Consider the following 22,053-nt stretch of genomic DNA (forward strand, 5'->3'; position numbering starts at 1 on the left):
CTGGGATCAACATGGCTTCAACAACACTGCATGTAAAAATACATTAGTACGTTGGTTAAAGGGACAGACTCTAATAGAGAAACACAGGTGAGCAACACTGTGTACGGTGTTTGAAATAATGATACTGAATTATATTTTTAATTCATGAGCAAGTAAGCAAGATTAATTTTTTTTATCCTCTCTACCTTATTCTATTCTGGCTCTTATACTGCACCCATCATTATATGTGAATGCTTTATCATTCAGACAGCTTTACCACATTGTTAAAGAGTGAGCATCTGGCCCTTGTCAAATAGATAGATCTGTGTAGATGGTGATATGGTTCCGGTGAGTGTAGCATCTATTTTAATAAACTACTGAGCATTTAAATTAAAGAAGGCCAACAATAGTGGCATGCTGCTGGACAGGTTATGAAGTACTAGCAGAAGGATGGCAACAACCAAACATTATTTGCACAGCCACCAGACAAGTCTGGGCACCAGATGGAGCAGGTAGGCAGCCAAAGAGTGGGATCAGGTCTTTCTGCCAACACTTGCTAAATAAAAGTTTGATGTAAAAAGGAAATAAAAGGGAATCTGTCTCACTCAGATCACCGTAACTTGCAAAATACGTTGTCAAATAATTAGACAGTGAAGTTCTCTGAGCTGATGGTTATTAAGTCAATCTTGCAAAGAAAACAACAAGCCCTAATACACTAGATGATCCATAGCAGTTATAAGCATGATAGCATGGCAGTACTTTAAAATGTCCCAATTTTCTCAGATTACCTGCAAATCTTAAATTTCTTTCTAGTTCTGTATTTGCAGTTTTCAAAGGAATTTCTAATAGGAGCTTAGAGAAATGAGAAAGTATTACAACTATTGAGGGAATCTTTCTCTATCTTAGATAAAAACTGACATTTTTCAGTGCTATTTACCACTATCTGCTCTATTAGGGACTTTGTCTTTGTCCCACTGAAGTCAATGACAAGCCTGTTATTGACCTCAACAGTCCAAGAGCAAGCTAATAGTGACTATGCATCTCTTCTCTATTCCAAATGGCTTTTCCAAATAGTTAAAAATTGACAGGTTGGTATGACTGTGCTAAACTATAGCTATTTTATTTTACCAGATTAGTGAAGATGTAAGTCTATGTTCTGTGGCACAAATACATGCTCAGAGAAACATTATGGCAATTTACCATAGTGGTAAAATCCCTGTAACATTTATGAATATGAACTATTATAGATTTAGGATCTCTGACATGTTTACCCATTATGGGACAGGCATGGTGGTTTACATAGAGCACTAGCTACGGTGTTGTAGTGAACAGGTGTCCTGGAGGGAGCGCCAGAAGGGAACATGCTTCAGGAAGAACAAGCACAGTGTGCAAACTCCACCATCTCATAATACATTTTTGCAAGCTCCCCATTCCACAGCCAGCCAACTCTTCCAGCTGCTGTGGAGCAGACCTGGAACAGGCCAATGCCTGGTTCTTGTTCAGGACCTGCCCTCCCTCTACACCCACAATCTAGTCCTAAGGTTTGTAATACAAAAATATAGATTCAAGACTTATTATAAGCAAGTTTATTTTTCATTGATGACTAATGAAAGAAAATTAAAAAAACTTTCTTCAATATGCCTTTCTGTTAAAGAAAACAAAAAAAAAAACCTCAAGCTACTCTTGCAAACACCTCATTTAACTGTAATTTAAATGAAATGATTTACCAATTTAATTTGTTTAAATAGCCCACAGAATAATTATTTCAGAATTATATTCAGCAGCATTCAAATTTACTGAATCAGTCATCGAAACATTTCACAGGTCAGGGTACTCTGCAATTACAGGTTCATTTCATGGAACAAGAAGTTAAGTCAGTCTTTCATGTAGTTGAAGGGTCATTCATATCATGCTTCAAGTACACTGAAAAATAGAACCCTCCCAGCTGGTAGCAAGGAAGCTTTGTTTTTCATATTTTAGAAGAGTATGGAGAGAAGTGAAAATAAGTTTTTGCTTTCTGAACAAATGTGACAGGAGGATTTAGCCCTCTAAGGCAACAGTGTGATATGTTCCTTAACTTGGCTGGTGCTGACTGTTTAAAATCCCCAGATTTTTAATAGATTGAAATATGGGTCTTGATTTTATCTGGTTTACCTAGCTGAAGAAGCAAGAAGGTCTATAACTGTTGGACTATGTTCTCACTATTAGGGCCTGACTAAGAACCTCTTAATCATACATGTGAGCAATGGCACACACAAGTAATCCAAATGGAACAAATGTGAGTGTTCGGTAACATCAGTAAAAGATTCACAATCTGGGCCTATGAGGTGATGTTTAAAATACACTTTTAAAACTTTTCTTGTATTGTTTGTTTTTGGTAATACATCATGACCAAAGAGTAGCCTCTTCAATCAAACAATTTTATCTACATCTAAAGAGGACAAGAACACATTTTATGTTGTTTGTTCAAACAATTGAATTATAGCTGCACTATACCTGTGTAGGCATATAAACTAAATTGTCAAATAATTTTCACCAGACTCCATGGACCAAACGTGTGATCTGCTGTAACAAAGCACTGCGGACAAGTGTTTAAGTGGCCACAGGTTTTGGTTGCCTCAATTTTGGTGAGCTCAACTTTAGATCTGATATCCAATTATGCTTATTACCAGTACTTAGTGCTACAGTTCTCAATTAAAAAAGGGTCAGGCCTCAGATGTCACAAGGTGGAACTCAGGTTTTGAAGCAATCGAAGTCTGTGGCCACATTAGAAATTTTTTCCCACAGATATGCATATCAGATCTATGACCACAGAATCCCATATCCTGCCTACACCTGGCTCTAATATGGACTGCTTCAGAGGAGTAACCCCACAAGTGACATAAACCGAGGAAAAATGAAATCAGTCTGAAACTGAAATTATAAAGAAAGTGAAACAAAACTGACCCTTTGTCTTCAAGAGAAAGATTAATGCAATATATCACTTTGCTGACAGCTAGACTTGTGGAGTCTGATGTTTTCAATTACTTTGGCTCATTGCACATCAAAGTAGTGGTGAAAGTACAGTATCAGAAAAACTTGGTGTTGACCCCAATCTTTGTGATTAAAGCAGCAAAAAACAAAGTGAAATATTGTTTCCTTACTTTGCTTAACTAAAATGCTTGAATCACATTTTAATTCCCTTTTTAACGTATTACTAAGATAGTGGACAAATCACTGTCTACAGAATTCAAGGACTCTTCATCCAAAATTTGGATAGCTTCACCTTGAAAACAAATACAATATGATCATGTAACATTTATAAAGATTTCAAAGATTCAGGGTCCTATCTAATAAGAAAAGCACTTAAAAATGAAAGCTGAATGTTTTGCTCCTAGTTCTCATAGGATAAGCAAAGTCATGGTTTGGGAAATAGAGCGGTTCTCATGCTTTGAATGCAAATATGGAGAGGAGAGAAGAGAAAATGTGAAATCACAAGGACAAGATACTGTCTCTTTGAAAGGTTATAATGGAGTGCAGGAGCCATTGAGGCGGCGGGGGCGGGGGAGGCAACAACAAAAAAACCCCCACAAACAATCTCCCTGGATTGTTAGAAAACATATGTAATACTAGCAATAACTCTCCTCAGCAACTGTTTTATGTCAACATTTTATATCTAAAACAGTTACTGTTCCTGCTGGACTATGCCAATATTGTATCATCTCCATTAGCCAAGCTCCATAGGGTAGTAAATAGTAATTTGTTCTAGTTGAGAAAATAGTATAGCATCTGCATGTGTTTTTCCCACATTGGTTTGTAAGGTTCTAGCATGTTTGTAGATCACTGCCCTGTATCGTAGCCAATGTGCTGTGAAATCGGGGCCCCATTGAAATCAATGAAAAAATTCACATTGACATCAAAGGGACCAGTATTTCACCCCAGAATTTTAGGGTTCCCCCCTTTTTAAAACTCCAGTTGATAAGTGAGTTACCAACCTGAAATGAAGTCCTTATACCAGAATGGATGAGCATGAACCAAAACTCAGATTTAACAACCTCAAATTTCAAGAAGGTTCAGAATCCAAGATTATTTTGATTCATTATCATGAGTATTAATAATTATTACTCATGATGATTAACAAGTGTACTTCTATAACTTAAGTGATAGATACCTGCATTTTTGTTGGGGGGAATGACAAGTCTCCTAACATTTAAGGGTTTGTAGCCTCTCTAAGTAGTTTTGGGGTTCACTGAGTTTGTAAGACTGAATTCTTGGAAGAGAACATTAGTCCAGTGAGTCTCAATCTCTTTTGGAGTCATTTGTAAACCTTAATGGCCTGTTGTAACCCAGTAAATAGCTTTTTGCACAAAGGACTTACTATATATTTCTTACTTATTATGTTAATATGTATAATGTAGGTATGACATGCGTATCAGAGTGGTGGTTCCTGTCCCACTGGGCAGGCGGGGCTCCCTGCATTGGTGTTGTGACCTCATGAAGGCTGGATGGCTGGACAAACCCCAAGTAGCCATGCAAGCCCATGCACCAGGTCAGAACACCTGAAGTGGGAAGCCTAGCCAGCAGGACTGGAGCACTGTGGAGTTAGTCCAAGGCAGGCTTTGCCACCTCCATGCAAGGTCTCCCTCCCTATCTCTGGGGGCAAGACCTGACCCTCCCTACCACACACCAGACTCCATGTGACACTGACACATTCTGGTTACCCAATTTTGGGTCATGACCCATAGGCCTGCCTTAGGGCACAGTTTTCCTATTTTACAGAAAGATAAAAGCACCACAGTTTTCACTACACATGCAAATAATCAAATGCAAACCAAGGGGACAGATCTTCACCTAGTATAAATTGACAGTTCCATTGACTTCAATAAATCAGCTAATGTAACTTCAACAGCTACATTTTTTATACCATCAAAGCACTGTGCCCCTATTTGCATGTGATTATGTGGCTCTCTAGAAATAGAGACTTGCAACTTGCTATTCCATACTATTTATAATGTATAAGGTGTGATATACAAAGAATGTAGGCTGAATTTGATTTGTGCAATTGCTTTTGAATTGAATCAGTAATGTGTGTGGCATTTAAATCTATGTGCGTGGCAGATTGATTACTGATTTTTTATTTTTTTTTAAATAGAGAGTCAAATTACTCTGTTACTTGAGCTCTGGAGCTAGTTGCTCTAGGAAGAAAAAGGATATGAAGTAAAACCAAATATTTTCTCCTTTGTTAAAGCATGAAATGCCCCCATCTCTTCATAACCCAATTAAGAAATAGCTAGGGTTTGAAAGGGAGGTGGTTATTGTCAATGCTTGGAAATTGTCTCCAATGCTTTAAGCTGATTAGCTTGCATTGAAGCCTCTAATGGGTTGTGGGAATTCTTTCCTGATACATCTCCAGCTCTGTGCAGGTGCTATATTTTATTAAGGAGCATATTCATTTAACAATCTATTTAAAGAGTCACTGCCCAGTTAAAAAGTCATGTGCAGCCATTCTTTTCCAGTTTCTATTGCTTTAAATCAGAAGTAACTTCACTGAAGTCAATGGGCCTAATCATGCATATCTATAAGTTTTTGCAGGATCAGGGCCTTGAACTGTAGGTTCCTTGAGACCTCTCATTAATTGTCTATAAAGTTCTGTGCTGCCATCATGTACTGAATAATCTGAAATAACTGTTGACTTTTTAACAGTGACCACTGCAATCTAGCACTATGCCTACTCACTAAATAGAATTTCAATAAATAAAAAAAGCAAAACAAAAACCACAATATTCCTCTTTGGCTACAAATTAACATAACAGATGAGTTACATACAATAGTTACAGGCAAGGGAGAGATCGTAATGCTTCCTAGAAACACAAGCATAAGACCCAGAGATAATTAAATGCATCTCCACACAAAAAAAAAAAATCTTGTGACTATTGTCCAGTCTAAATACTTCAGCTGGACACTGTGGAACTCTGGGCTAAGGACTTGGTCCATGGAAAGTCTGGAGCAGACTTTGATCTCAGCACTTCCATCTCGGGGTGGGAGAGACCTGGAGAATCTTCCCCATTAAGCTGCAACCTCTGCTGCTAGAGCCTGTGAGTACAGCATACAAGAAGCCCATGGAGCTGTGGTGGAGTACACGTGATCAGCACATCTCCTACCTACCTCCTATGCATCTCCACTCTGCATAAAGTAATGTTGTGATTTCCTCTGCTGATTCAGAGAACAAGACAAAATGAGAGAGAGAGAGACCCACAAATCTCGTAGAATGGCAAAAGCACAGATACATGTGACAACCTGACTACCACAGGGTTAAATATTTATGAGGATTAGTAGAGCAGCAGGATTTCCTTGGATAAACATGATAGCACTCCTCCTTCCCCTCAAAACAGCCTATGATATAAATTATATAGAGAATGTGAACACAGGAAAACAAACTAAAAAGGAGAGAGGATCCTTATGGTATAATCTAAAGAGATACCTTATCTTTGAACTTTAAGTTCAGACTCTGGCCAAGGTCATTTAATTTTTTTTTAAACTTTGGCAGTATGAACTGAGGCGCATTAGAGGAGAAGGATACTTAGTTTGCCATATATTTTTAGTTTTATTTATCTGTCCACATTGCTCTACTGCTTGAGCTCCAGTATAGCCTCTCAGTGATAGGCTACACAGAGCACTATCAGGTGGTGGTATAGTCCAGGGGATAAACTATTGGTCTGTGAGTCAGGACACCTGAGTTCTATACTTAGTTTTACTACTCACCTGCTGTGTGACTTTGGGCACATCACCTCTTTATGCTGCTGTTTCCTCTCCTAAATCTGGTCTATTTAGCTTGCAAGCAATTTTGGCACAGGCAGTATTTTTCTCTGGCTGTTCAGTACCTAGCTGTAGTGGGGTGGTCATCCGCTCCTGCCTGGAAGGGCTTAAAACAGCCCTGGAGAGGGCTGGGGCAGGGGGAAAAGCTGGGCTGATTGGGGAAACAGTCTGAGCTGTGGCCATGCCCCAAACAGACCCAGCTGGCACTATAAAGGCCAGGGAAGCCAGGAGGAGAGACAGTTTCTTTCTGCCTTCAGAGAGAGAGGGGCCTAGCTGCTGGGAAGCTCAGGGTCCCTAGAGTGAGGTCTGGGGAAAAGCCAGAGAGGATGTTTGGGGCTCCAGGCTGGTAACTCCTTAGGCTGCAGGGCCTTGTCCAAGGCCCCATAGAGGCACTGGGTTGCAGAGAAAGACAGCAGGTCCAGACCCTACCTTGCCTATGATGAGTGGCTGACACTGCAGTTTGCTCCAGGGCACAGGGTGGAGGTGGAGGTTCCCTGGGGAGAGGAGATCCTGAGACTGAAGGGTGTATGGCCAGGGGCTGCACCCTAGATAATGGGGGTCTGGGAGGGACATGGGGGGGCAAGCAGCAGCAGGACACCAGCCTGCAGAGGGTGCTCTGAGGGCCGGAGAACTAATTCCCCAAGACAGCCAGCAGGAGGCGCTGCAGGGCTGAGTCCCATATGGCTTACACTAGCACAATGGGGCCTTATCTCAGTTGGATCAGCAAAGCACTACCGTAATACAAATAAAACAATCCTGTTGTAGATACCCAGAGTTATGAGCCACTGTTATCCCTCTGCCTCAGCAAGAATGAGTTTTGCTAGCACTTAGCCCCCTTCTAGTATATCTTCCTAACCAGCAAACTCCTCAAGGCTCTCCTAGCCCAAACTTTGCCCAGCAGGTATCAATTATCTCTAGCCCCCAAGCTTCTCAGAGATGTTTCTCTGAAAAAAATCACAGCCTCATCACAGATATTAAGTTAGCTGGTTTGTGAAAAAGTCATTACGTCACAGCTTCTCATTTTAACTGAGGTAAATCCCTTTTGCTCTTCAAAACATAGCACTGAATTGTTTATAGTAAAAGTAAAATGTTTATTAACATGAAAACATGGATTAAGCAGTATCCTGTAAAAGATGAAGATAGAGATGGTTACAAGCAAATAAGTGAAAACATGCATTTAAGTCTAAACCTTAATTTAGACAGATAAACACTGCTGAACAGATTGTTTCTTTAACCTCCATTCTCCTTTACAGTATGCTTTTTTTTTTTAACTGGTCAGCCTGGATAGGACCTATCACAGATCAAATTGCTTGGTTTTGTCTAAGGTGAATAAAGATAGAGCCTCTTTCTGTTGCTTATATTCTCAAAGGGATTCAAGACAGCCTCTTCGGGATTTGATCTCTTCTGTCTTAGGTGAGGGAGCCATATTAATTCTTCACCTCTCAAGTGCAAGAACAGGATAACCCCAGCTGGTTTAACTCAATAGCTTTGTTTACTGCTATATACAAATTGAGATAAACCCACATTCTTGTATCTAGCACAAACTTGTGTATCACCTTTACCTAGGCTAATTTGTCTGGTGTTATAAATATTCTAGTAACATCATACAGAGGAAATTTAAAACTTCACATATAAAGTTAACGCATGCATTTGACAAGGATATTAATAACCAGCATGGTATTAGCTGTCATCCGATATCTCAAAAGACAATTTTTTACAAATATCATTGCAGTAGTGTGTAGAATGAGTACAGGGGTGCTTAGGATAACACCTGCATTCTTAATAAAAAATAAATCAGTAAGAAGACATGAGGTGATCAATGCCAGGAGCAACACATTAATCAGTATGTTTTAGCATTGATTAATGCAAGAGGAAAGCCTAAGTTTTTTAGAATCTCAGAACGCTAATAAGATGGGATGAGATTTTTCTGAAGTACATGAAGTCTTGCTTCAGATTGGAACAAAGACTTCCTGCAAATAAGTATATGCAGAAACCATGAGAAATGCAAAAAGAGAATGACCGTAGTTTTACGCTTATTTAAGCACAGAAAATTGAGATATCTAGCTTTTTAAGAATCACTAATGTTACAAACTGAAGCAGAAAACTCTTGATGTAAGAATTTATTATGAGAATAGTTTCTGAAAACAGGATAGCAGGGATAAGCAATATCACGATTTAGATCAATCGAAGATCAGCCCCAATGAATATGGCCGTGCAAATAGCATGGAATTGAACTTGCAGCATTTACAAAAAAAAAGAAGAAAAAAATTATATTACCGCAAGTAGCAATTTTCACTCGTGCTCTAAATATTTGTTACATTTTAGCCAAAGGAAGTGAAAGACTCTTTATCCCTATATAAGGTACTCAACGTTTGGCTTGGATTACTTTGAAGTGAATGGTTTTTCTTTCGATATCGTAACATTGAGTAACAGAAAATCACTACCTACACCTTTCCCGAGGAAATAACCTCATGAAAAAAAATGAAGGAAAATCGAAACCCATTGATTGCCTCATCATTTAATATAGCCACAACAAGGGATTTGCTCTGGCCTCCTTCTTCAGTGCCACTTTTAGATTTAGCCTAGGCTTTGTCAGGATAATTTCAAGAGGATCAGGTCCTGTTTCACAGTTTAGCCCCAGCATTCCTTTTGTCTTTAAGAATATCCCCGTTATCTTATGATAAGCATAAACAGCCTCCCCAGCAATAGTACTGACAGAATTTCTCCACATAGAATAGTGTTATCAAACTGGTTCTTCTGACAAGATTAATATTTAAACACAAAAAAACCCCACAAAAAACATAATACTCTGGATTTCTAATCACAATATTTATTGTTATAAATAAGACTTGGGAGAAGGCTCATAATTAGAGCAGAAAAGATGGGGCAGGAGAATAAGTTTACCTCAGCAGTAAAAATGTGTATTTGTCACACAAACACTGCAAAAGATATATCTCTCTGTTTATACGTGTGTGTATATAAATGATGTATGTAATATTCACACATACCAACTTATATAAAAGAGGAAGCACAGAGTTTGGGATAGCTGTATTACTTGCCTAGGGCAAAGCCCTGAATAACTTTTGTGGATCAACCCAAATGAGCTCTAGTTAAACTTTCGCATCAAACTGCTCTGTATATTCCCCCTGTTTAACACATCTAATTTAAGAATGATTTAGGCATTTAGAAAATTGGGATTCTTTTTATATTTTTCCATTTGGAAAGCTAAGTTGCCTATTTAATACAAGTTCACCTGTATAGACCTCTAGGACAGGAAAATAATAATACACTGATTACATTTCTAAATATGACCTTATAACAGAGCTCACTTATTGCAAGAGTGCCTCTTCCTGGCCAGGCATGATATAGCATCTTGTTTCTCCTTTAGTGTCCCCTGCAGATAGTCATTCTATGGTGGTCTCTCTTCACAGTGCTCTTGCTTCATGATTCAGCCCTCCATCTGGCTCACTGTATAGTCCACCTTCTGGGGTATCAGAATCTCATTGGACAAGGTGGGGCCTCCAACGCTCCTGTACTACTTTCCAGTGGCTGGCAGAGAACCCCACACCCTTGCTCTACCCTGGGTTCCAACCCAGGGACCTTATAACCAGCAGCCACAACCTTTGCAGTTCCCTTCCTTATTGCTGTTTCCCAGGCTTCTTCCAATCCTACCTCCATAACTCCTGTAGGGTTGATCATTCTTCCAGGGCTTAGCCTTCCCACAGAGTTTTTTTGTTTATAGAGAATAACTACAGATCTTCCACCTACAGACTTCCTCTTTTTTATAAACCACATCCTTCTCCTCCTCCAGCTGGTCTTCATCTGCAATTAGCATTTGTAGATCCCTCCTTTCTGGTGCAACTGTGAAGATTAAGTGGCCCCTTCTGAGCCACCTTAACCCCTTCATGGCTGGTGTGAGATGAACACCCCATCAGAGACCTAAAATAGCTTTTTAATGACTGAAAAATATCATAATTAAGTCCAGTAACTCAAGACCTTCCTGGGATAGAAATAAATGCTGTGTACCACATATAAAAGCTGGGACTATCCCCCTCAATAATAGTATGACACTTCCCTTTTTGCCCTAATGGACAATGAAATATTAGACTCGAATCATGTTACCAGTGCAGAATTCAATATTGCCCAGCTTAGGACTCTGGCCAATGCTATTTAGTAAGGAAAATTCCCTGAGTTGGGGGCAAAAAGATTCCTCTATGGTGAAATTTTCTGTAGACTGAATTTTTTTTTAAATGGTAACTGAAGCTGAAATTTGGAATGTTAGAAACAACCCTTATGGAGAGGGACTAATGGACAGTGTTTCTCTAAGTCTGTCAAATGCACAATATATTATATCTATAAACAGAGCCGGTATTACTACTCACAGTTAAGGCAGGCCAACATTTTTCATTATAAAACCCTCTATATAATAGATTTAAACTTTGGCAAAGTTATATTTTTCAGGCTGAAGTTTTCTTTGCTGGATGTCTGCCTCAAGCAGAACCTTTTGGGACAGTTTTGGACAGTTATTTTGCCCATATTAAAAAAATAATCACACAACCTTTTCTTTCAGAAGCTCTGGTGCCTTCAGGCTTTGGAACAGTGATTTGAAATTTGGCAAGAGTGTTGCCCTAACGTTCAGGATGTGCCTTTTGCTGCCTCTGTTAAAATCTACCTTAATCTGGCCAAGTTGTAAGCCTAGAAAAATCTCAGTTTTTGCATGCTCAGATACTAGAGTTTGGCAGCTAAATTCTCTAAAATTTCATCTGTGCTGAGCATGCTCACATGCAGAACTGCAGGGGCTGAGCAGGACTTTCCCTGCAATTGCTTTTCCTATCTGACACAGGAGCTGCTGTAGCACCAGACTGAGAGAAGAGAATATGGGCTGGTCTACACTACGGGGGAAAATCGATCTTAGATACGCAACTTCAGCTACGTGAATAACGTAGCTGAAGTCGAAATATCTAAGATTGAATTATTCACCGTCCTCACGGCGCGGGATCAATATCCACAGCTCCCCCTGTCGATTCCGCAACTCCGTTTGGGTTGGTGGAGTTATGGAATCGATATAAGCCTGTTCAGGGATCGATATATCGCGTCTAGATGAGACGCGATATATCGATCCCCGAGCAATCAATTGCTACCCGCCGATACGGCGGGTAGTGAAGACGTACCCTATATCTCCTGTTCTCTCTGTTTCAAATGCTGGCACCCAGGCAGCATGGAAGGAGGAAGCAGAGGGATGAAGAAGTGAGTTGAGTGAGGGGAGGAAATGGGGTTTGCAAAACCTGGAGCATGGGAAGAAGCTAGGGTGGGATTGGAGAGGCATGGGGTGCGAGAGGAAGGAGTTAAGGAAGAGTAGAAGGAGAAGGGGATGGAGACAGGAACTGGGGTGAGGAAGGGACTGTGGTCCTAAGGTCCAACCCCTGCCTGAGGATCTATTGTCAGTATGATTCCACATGAAGAAATTTCAGTTTGTTTTTAAGAATATTTAGGAAATTATATTAAAACCCCCCATATATTAAAAGAACATTAAGGTTGAAAAATCAAGGACTCAAAAAAGTTAGGAAATGCAAAAATTGGTTGTCCAGCCCCTCTGTGCATATGCATTATGATAGTCTTTAATCACATTAACACATTCTCAGTTTGCACAGGAAGGGTCTGCTCTGAGAGTGAATCAGAAATGTGGAGCAAAGGAAGCTGTTATCTGTAGGACCCCTGTTTCATTTGTTCTAGAGTTTCAAAGGTGTATAAGGAAGGCACTTGAAGGAAGAGAAAGGATAGGATCTTGTTTAAAGAAGTTGAATGCCTCTATAGAACTAGATTAGCACTGCATCTGCCACAGAGTTCCTATGTGATGCTAGGCAACTCAATTAAATACCTATTTTCACCGCTGTCCAGTAATTGTGTATTTCTCATTTTTTGAGGTAACCAGCATGAGACCTCGTTGGCCAAATTTGCAGAAGTGCTGAGTGCTCACAACTACAACTGAAATTGATTGGGGCCATGCTTTGAGCGTATTAAGTTCTATTTAAAAATGTATTCTGAAAAAATGAGTCCCTGGGTGAGTCTAGCTGGGCATCCAAAATTAGTGGGCAATTTTGGCATTGGATGGTCCACACTGAATACGGCCTACATCCACACACAATGAGGATGATAAAAAGAAATAGTGAATAACTACCCATTCACTACATGAAGCAGGAGTCCTGCAGAAAAAAATAATAGGTGATTATGTACGTAAAGAATATACCATAATAACACCAGGGCAACCTTAATTCTGGCATTTCCTACATTTTGTGTGCTTGACCTTGCAAGATGAATGTTATTTTAATATACTGTGGTGGTTATCATATGCAATATATACCAGATATGTTGAGGAGATATTAATGTAATAAGGTTGATATCAATGTAATAAGGTTGAAAAATCAAGGACTCAAAAAAGTTAGGAAATGCCAAAATTGGTTGCCCAGCCCTCTGTGCATATGCATTATGATAGTCTTTAATCACATGAACACATTCTCAGTTTGCACAGGAAGGGTCTGCTCTGAGAGTGAGAGTGTTTTTCCTCATACAGAAAAACACTTGAGCATGTGATTAATTCCTACTGACTTCAGTGACTTAACTTAAACACATGCTTAAGAAGTTTACTAAAACTGGCCAAATTGCAGAACCCACGTAACCATTTGATAACCTGCCAGAGAAATACAGCTAAGACTCCATGTTCTCTTTCAGTTTATCCAGTCCATTAGATACTACTTAGATCATCAAGGACAATTGTGGAACTTGGAAACAAATATCAAAGATACTTGTACCAATGAACTTCTAAGATAAATTTTGGACCACTCAGTTTTCAAGCATCACATGAACTAGAGCAGTTGGGAGGTAGTATGGACACACAGTTGGGGATAGAAGTTGAAGACTGAATGCAGTGAACATGAGACCTTCCATGTAATAGTTTTATGTGCTACATTTCTATATTTCCAAGACTTCATGAAAATCTTACTGCTCCTGTAGAAGCCTAATTTATGTTCTAAATGTATATTTCTATTTAAAGAAAGCTAAAACAAAACAAAAAACCCACCAAGGAAATTCCCAGACCAAAAGTATTATTAATTAAAGTTAAGGTTTCTACACTACTATTAATGACAGAATGAATAGAAACCAAAAATGGTACAGTTAAAGGTATACTAACCATTCACAAATATAGAAATACCATGGCCCTAATCCTGAAATCATTGGGGCTACTTACAATAATGAAGTTAAATCATTATAGGATCATGGCCTAAGTTAAGATATAATGTATATAAAGGTTTGAATACCCTTATAGTTCTTGTGGTCTCTAATGTGAGGTAGTTAGCAATATCAATCTTCAGGTAGTTTCTGTTCTGTTAATAAATAGGCTTCATATGCTAGAGCTGTCAATCTGGCATCATCTAAGGTCAATTTAAAAAAATGATGTTTTGGGGGGGATTTTTTTAAAAAAATTAGATTTGGTTTTTAATTTTGAGATTTAAATTATAAAATATTTTCTTTTTAAAAATAAACCTGTCTAAAATGAAATCAGAATTTAATACAAAATACTTTAAAGTATAAACATCTTATTTATAATATCTTAGAACATTTAAATAAAAATAAATATGCTGAATCCAAGGGCCTCTAAGTCAAAGTTTGTGATAATGGCTGCTTTTCTATGTAAAGAAAGAATCAGTGAGAAAAGATCTATTTTAGAAATAAAGCTGTACAAATATGGCACAACAGGTCAGCCTAAGTAACTTAGGAAACTGTCTCATTTTCAAAAAAATCTTAGGCAAGTAAGAATTTAAGCACCAGTTACTTTCACTTAGGCATGTTTGAAAATTTTCCTAGGCTGACCTGATTTAAGCACTTTAATTCACTAAATTAATCCCTCTGTTTAGTAAATCATTTAGTTGTAAATATGAAACATGTTTTGATAAGAGAAGTTCATGTATCCAAAACATAAGGACATTTTGTTTAATAAATTTTATATACTGTTTTGTAAGTTTTTTAATTAAATACCAGGTACCACCCTAATAGAGCCTGAGACAAATCAAGATCAAAAAGTTAATTATCTAGTAAACAAGCACTATACCATTCACCATTTTCTAACATACTAAAAATGTAAATTAATAAGAATCTGGAAATATTAAGCTACATATTTACTTAAATAAATGCATACAGTTATTTTGTACCTTCCTAGGTAGCAAAAAGAAGTACCAAATCTAAGGTAAAGGCTCTATTAAGATGTAAATCAACATGTTTTAATGGTTATATCAATCAATGACAATGCATCTTTCTTCAGAAAATAACAGGTACAAATGGAAAGGCTGATTAAAATTGATTATTTAAATCATGACTTTCTACTAGGTGATTTAAATCATGATATAAGTCACTGATTTAAATCGTCTTGATTTAAATCAATCCACTCTGCTTTCATGAGCACTTTATTAACTTTTAATTCAAAAAATCCCAAGTTTTACTAGTTTTGATTATAACGCAAAATTAAAAATAAATCTAGGGAAATATGTTTTATTTTGTAATACAATTTAATGGTTTTCTTCCTTCACATTTGGAAGGAATCACATTTGTCTTCAACAGTCATAAATAGACTTCTAATATATAGGACTTGAAGGAGTTTTGGAAAATTTATTTCATCGCTCATATACTTTTCAACATACTGAAATATATCTCACTAACATTCTTCTACTACAATGAAAAATGTAGTGCTCTGCTACAATATTACAAAGTTTCCTTAAGGGATTCATGACCCTGGATATACAATTAAAGGAGCCAATTTGAAGGGGTTATTTGCTTGATTCCCAAGGACTACTTTATTTACTTTTAAGGGTAAATCTTTCTAGTTCAAAAATACTGATGGTCCTTAGGAAAAGTGTAACATTTAACTTCAGTGCCCTGCTGCCTATTGGAATTCACAAACCTGAGCTAAGGATGGAGAGGGGGCCGTAAGAGGCAGAGTGAAGGTGGAGCACCCACAGGAAAAATAAAAGTCAGTGCCTATGCTCCCTATACAATGCCTAAACTAGCCAATAGAAAATGCTGAAGAGAGAGGTGTAGCCTAAGCCCCATCACTCAAAGGGAATTACACATCTATCTCTGCTTGGGCTACAAGGCCATCACCCCTCTCTGGAGTTAGTCACCTAAGCAGGTCAGCAATTTAAAAACCAGCAAGGAAGAGGTGGTGTCACTGCGCCACCTTTCCTATAATGTTTATCTCAATGGTTAGAATGCTCATCAAAGGTAAGGAAGAACGAGAGACTCCTCTGCCTGGTGTGGAGAAGGGAGTTGAACTTAGGTCTCTCACCATGATGATTGCTTTAACCACTAAGCTAAATGTTTAAGATAGGTACCACCTCTCTTTCTGCAGCAGCTGCATTTTGTGCAGGGCCTGATCTATTAGGTAACCTCCTCCGCGAACACCTACTGAATCGCGCCCCACATGCAAGGTAAGCAGAGGAATGTCTGGTTTCCAAATCCCACCATGAGTCAGGCTTCTGGACAGCTTCAAGGCTGAGGATGTTGTTTGCATGCCCATCTATCAAAATGTAGGTACCTTGGAGACTTTGATAGTGAGAACTGTAGAATCCAAACATGTTAAGTGGCAACTAAGGATTCTGTGAATGCCAGTGGTGTCTAAATATTAGGTGCTTCAAATGGCAGTTAGGTGCTTAATTCCCCCTTGTAAATCTAGCCCTTTGTTTCACTTCAGTATTGAATTTGCAGATTCAACAAATAGTATGATACAAAACCAAACCATACAAGACGCTGAAGATGAGTGTTGGTTAGGATCCTAATTAAAATGTTTACACTGTATCATGAAAGAGATGAGTCCACTCATCAAAAGAGAATTTAACAGGGGGTTCAAACTGCTCTGAGAGCTCTCTTCTCTCCACCTGGGAGGCACTATAAATGACATTACTTTTGTTCAAAACATGATCTAGATATTAAAATCATATCCATGATCATTGAAATGAAAATTTTTCAGCAATATTCTCCATGCAAATACACGTTACCTTTATCCCACCTCAAGTCTCTTTCCCTGCAATGCTATAAACTCTTTCTATAAAAAATACATGGCAGTGAGTGTTGGGATTCCATCTCCATGGATAATACAGAACAGGGTAGTGACTCCTGGGACTAGGGACTACCTAGGACTGGTTAGGACCCCATGCCCAGAGTTTTGTATTATGTTTTGTCCCCAAATTATTAATGCCTAATACAGTTCCCACAACCATGACATTTTTAGCAAGATCTCCATTTCTGGATTTATTTTTGCATGCTTTGTCAGTTTTTTGACATTGCCTTAGTACAGCGATGCTACTTGAGAAGATGTTGGCCTTTCTTAAGAACCTCAAATTTCTATTGATCAAGTGCTTATCTGTTTCAAATTGACAGTAATAAACCAAAATGTAACTGTAATTTGATAATTCCTTCATTTTAAATATACCTCACTCAATAGTTTTCTGTTTCCCTGACTGAGTAAATGTAGTTTTGGTCCTGTTCATGAACTACATTCTAAAACCAGTGGTTATATTTTCCGAAGCTGCAACTACCTTACATAGTTACATGAACTGACCCAGACAAAGTGCAATTTAAGATGTTATAATGCTACATATTTATGCAGATATCTTTTTTTTTTAAATGCATACAACCTGGAATTACATCTTTGCATTTTTGTGTAGGGCTCTAGTTTGTATAATAATAGTTAAGTTAGAAAGCTGGAAAAAAACCAGTTGTTTTAATAGTGATAGACAATGTAGTAGACTTATATTTATATGGTTCAGTGATTAATAGAGTAGTAAAACATGAATTTAAATGAAGTAATTTAAAACATTGCTGACTTGAATAGTATGAGCTAAAATGAGATGCTATACCTGCAAAACCTTGAACAAGTCTTTTTTTTTTTCTCCATTTTTGGAATTTATTTGTATCTCTCGTTGCACATAAATTTGTATAATTTTTAACCATCATTGACTCATAGGATTCTGATATCATATAGAAAAAATACTTAAATATTAAACGCAAGCTGGTTTAGGGTTTTAAAATGAAAGACTCATTTTCCCTCGAGTATCTGAGGAAATGAAAGCAATGAATTTATACTAAGAGGTGTGCCAAAACCAAAGATGTTTTCCGACTTTAGCTAATTTCTGCTAGTTTCCAGAGCATTGCTAAGTTAAAAGGCAACCACTTAGGTAAATTATGTGTCTCTCCATTTGAAACACATTTACAGAGGAAGGCCATATTTGCATATAATGAAAGCTTTCCCAGTTTTCTCATGAATTAATAATGTTATGAAATAAGATTGAAAATTGCCTCAATCTGGCTACTAGTCCCTGCACTGTGGTTTTCTTTATGTACTATTTCTGACATTCTTTAGTGTATTATTCAAATGAAAATTAAGTACTTGTACAGTATTACATAACTGTGTGCTAAGTATTAAAAATACTAATATCTATATTTAGCTTGTTTAGGGATTTATCCAACAAGAAGATACACATAACATTCCAGGGCAACAAGTCCAAAATCATGGAACTTGGCTGAATGGGTGATGATTCACTGAGCAGAAAGTGCATCTCACTTTTACCATTGAAAGTTACAGCGTTGACATGATCTGGCTTATTCCCAGTACAACTGAATTGCTGGAAAAAAGAGATTTTCGACAAGTTTGGATAAATACTTAAATCCAAGAGCCAAACATTGATGAAAATCCACAATAACTCTATATTCATTTCAGGTTTAGTTAGATTAGAGAGGGATCAATCATCCAGATCCAAATTCTTTTCATAGTGACAGGGGGGTAGATCCAGAGCAAATGTATTGACTACAGTGGTGTTATTCTCAATTTACACAGATGTGACCGATGAGTAACTGTACCATGTTCAAAATGTTAACGTTAACCTTTAAAAAAATATCAAAATATTCATACAGTTCAGCTCAGATGACTGGTCAAACATTTGGTTAGCTTCTGGATTTAGATGAATTGGTTTGCCCACCTCTAGAATCCTCTTTAACACCCTGCGCACCAGCATAACCAAGGGGAGTTACTCAATACTCAAAGAACTGCCTAGTGGCCGAGGCTAAGGCAATTGATGGATTCAGCAGTCTGACATCATGGAGTTCTAGGATTTTTGAAGTGTGTGAGCAAAAGAGATCACTGGTCCTAAGGAAGTGGTCTCATCTTCATTTTCCTTCTTTAGGCTGTGTATAGATTCTTTGTTTGCTGTTGCTTGGTAACAGTTGTGACTTCTGAGGTTAAGCAGAAGAATATCAGATCTTGCTATGTACATTAGAAGAGAAAAAGTGACATATAATCGGAGTATATTGTGTGTCTTTCATTGGATTACTTCAAGGATGGACTTTGGTCCACTACAAGCTAGTAGAGCACTCAGTACAATTATGATATTATACCTTGAAAGTCCTCCAAACATACATCTGACCAAAATATAATGGACCAGATTCAATGAAGCCTTATGGATTATATAAATAGGGCGATGGTGATATTATCCCTCGTCGTAGAGTGTGCCTGCTCTGTAGATCCTCCTGCCAAGTTAGCGTGGCACTGCATATACTTGCCGCCTCAGTTTCCATCTCATGGAGCCAAAAATTTTATTTCAGGCACTCTTGACACTACACTTAATAATACCCTCCTTAGGGCTTGTTTATTACAAAACCTCATACAAAGAAGTCCCGAACAAACAAAAAAGGCTTCTGGATTTCAGTGTCCTCTGAAGCCTGCTCTCCAACCCAGTAGTTCTCAAACTTTTGTACTGGTGACTCCTTTAACATAGCAAGTCTCTGAGTGTGACACACTCCCTCATATATTAAAAACACTCTTTAATATATTTAGAACCATTATAAATGCTGGAGGCAAAGTGGGGATTGGGATAGAGGCTGACAGCTTGTGACCCTCCCATGTAATAACCTCGTGACCCCATGAGGAGTCCCAACCCCCAGTTTGAGAACCCATGCTCTAAGCTTTTCTCCCAGCCTGTCAGAGTTCTTTCTATGTCTTTGTTTCTTCTTATGGAAGGAGTTCCAGACTTCCTTCTGGAATTGGGTAACTCCAGCAGTTATCCCTCTTCTTAACATGTCTCTCTCAGCGGGCACCACTTAGTTGTCAGGCTCACAGGGTTCAGTAGCCCTCTTCTGCTGGCTTCTGCTAACTCAGGGACCTGAAGGAGCCTTCTTACTCCTTTCAATGTCTGCAGGCATTGACTCCAGACCCTACTATGCTGGAGGATGCAGCATTTATACTGGCCCCTTCTCCCAGCTTATCCCTTATTGGCTAGGTGAGAGGGGAGACCGTGCCCCACCTTCTCTGCAATGCCCTGAAATATATAGTTACAAGATTTCTTCTACATGCTACTTCTTCCTGGGAACCCTTTCCCCTCTCTCCCTCTCTCTCCTCAGGCTTTGTGTATCAGACCACAGTAAATTCTTAAAGGGCCATGCCATGACAGGGAGGACTGATCAGTAGATAGCACTGCCCTTAAGGGGCAGACTACCACATTGTACGCACACCTCTCCCTTGGGATAGGAGTTGCTTTAGCTTTTTGTGTGGCTGAGAGAATAAGCTGAATCAGCCCAACACCAGCTACTCTGGTCACACCTCCTTAGCCATTCCCCCTCAATTTTTGGGTTGCCTTTGTTTCATAAAAATCCCCTGAAACAGGTTTAAGCCATTTTTATTGCTGTGACTTCTCCAACAGCAGACTTTCTGTGACCATTTTAGAGAAGCCAGGGTAAGTCCCAGCTAAATTTGAACAATTAGCTTCACCCAATTCTCACATTTTAATCATAGTGGTTTCAAAAACGCATTACATATTGCGTATTACATACAGTTGTATATCATACCTGACCAATATGTGGCATAACACCTTGCATTAGGAGCTGAAGTTCTGCAGCTTCTTGTGGCAGCTGGAATGCCTCACTAAAAAGTGAAAGGCTTGTCACATGCTGTGTCTCTGGTGTTTGAAAAGAAACTTGTTATTTTTTTGAGGAAGTTTAAAGCTCTTAGCGCAGAGAAACAAGCACGTACAGTATTCAGAGCAACTGCACACCTAATTTAATAGTCACTAGAATAACTCCCTGTAGAGGTGGATATGAAAAAATGTGTTTTATGCTCTCCCATACTGGAGTTTTCCAGGTCTGGTATATTTCTACTCGAATTATAGCACAGATATTCCTGCCCTATTGCCTGAATGACAGAGGACAGCATAGGTGCTGGAACAATTTTTATAGTGGGTGTGCTGAATGCCATGAAACAAAACTGTAAACTCTGTAAATGATGTAAACCCTGTAAACCTCTTCAAACCAGGAGGTGCTGCCGCACCCCAGGACCCTTAGTTCCAGCACCTACAGAGGACAGGAACAAAAGTTTTCTTGACTCAGAACTCTCAATGTTTCATATAGATGGGTATTTTAATTCAACAAAAGGTTCCCATTACACTTACTCACAAGTCACACCCATAAGTGTTACATAGCTCTTATTTATTTATAGTGAGGTAAAAATAGTTTAGTGAGTGCTCTTCAAAGCAAATGTTATGTTTTGAATTTTGTGGAGTGAATAAGAGCAGATAGTGTACCTGACATTGTTGTTCCTTGTGCTGGCATTAGATCAGGTTTCAATAAAAGGCCCTGAGGCTAAGTGTCAGAAAGGAAAAGTTCATTGCTTAATGGACACTAATAAGTGCTCAATGTGCTTCTGAGATGTCATCCTGGCAAATAATTAGATTGAATTGCTTGAATTTTCTTAGCAATGCTTTCAACTAGGAAAAAAATGCCAGTGAAAGAGCACGGAAATCTGCTATGGTCTCTATGGGACAGGTACAATATGGACAGCAGCCATTTAACCAGACCTACACTGTACTGCCAATGTGCCCCAAGCTACTTCTGGAGGGATCATCTGTACAGTCAAGAAGATAATTCAGCATCTGGGGCTTCTGCCATCACTTTCAACAAGGAGGTCAATCAATGTCAATAGTGATGGTGTTTTCCACAGTGTGGACCTCTATTCAACAGGAATGCTATTGACACCACCAACTCATTAGTTCATTGAATGATAATTTCTGATAATTTTTGCTTTTTGTTTACCTGTGCTGGATTTAAACCCTCTGGAAATGAAAAGAGAAACATGAGAAATGTTTATAGCAAAATATTCAAAAATGTGTTTTCTTATTTTGTTGTGAATTCAAAAATGGACCCTTTCCAATGTAAAGGTTGCTAAGTTAATGGATTTTTTTAATG

The 22,053-nt window shown here is 38.5% G+C and overlaps 1 protein-coding gene across 1 annotated transcript in view; it reads right to left on the reverse strand.

Moving 5' to 3' along the window:
* LRRC2 (leucine rich repeat containing 2) overlaps positions 1-22,053 on the reverse strand; it is an 865,563-nt gene that overhangs the window by 112,272 nt on the left and 731,238 nt on the right. The window lies entirely within an intron of this gene.

This window comes from Gopherus flavomarginatus, chromosome 3 (assembly GCF_025201925.1).
Source record: "Gopherus flavomarginatus isolate rGopFla2 chromosome 3, rGopFla2.mat.asm, whole genome shotgun sequence".
In the NCBI taxonomy this organism is placed as follows: domain Eukaryota; kingdom Metazoa; phylum Chordata; order Testudines; family Testudinidae; genus Gopherus; species Gopherus flavomarginatus.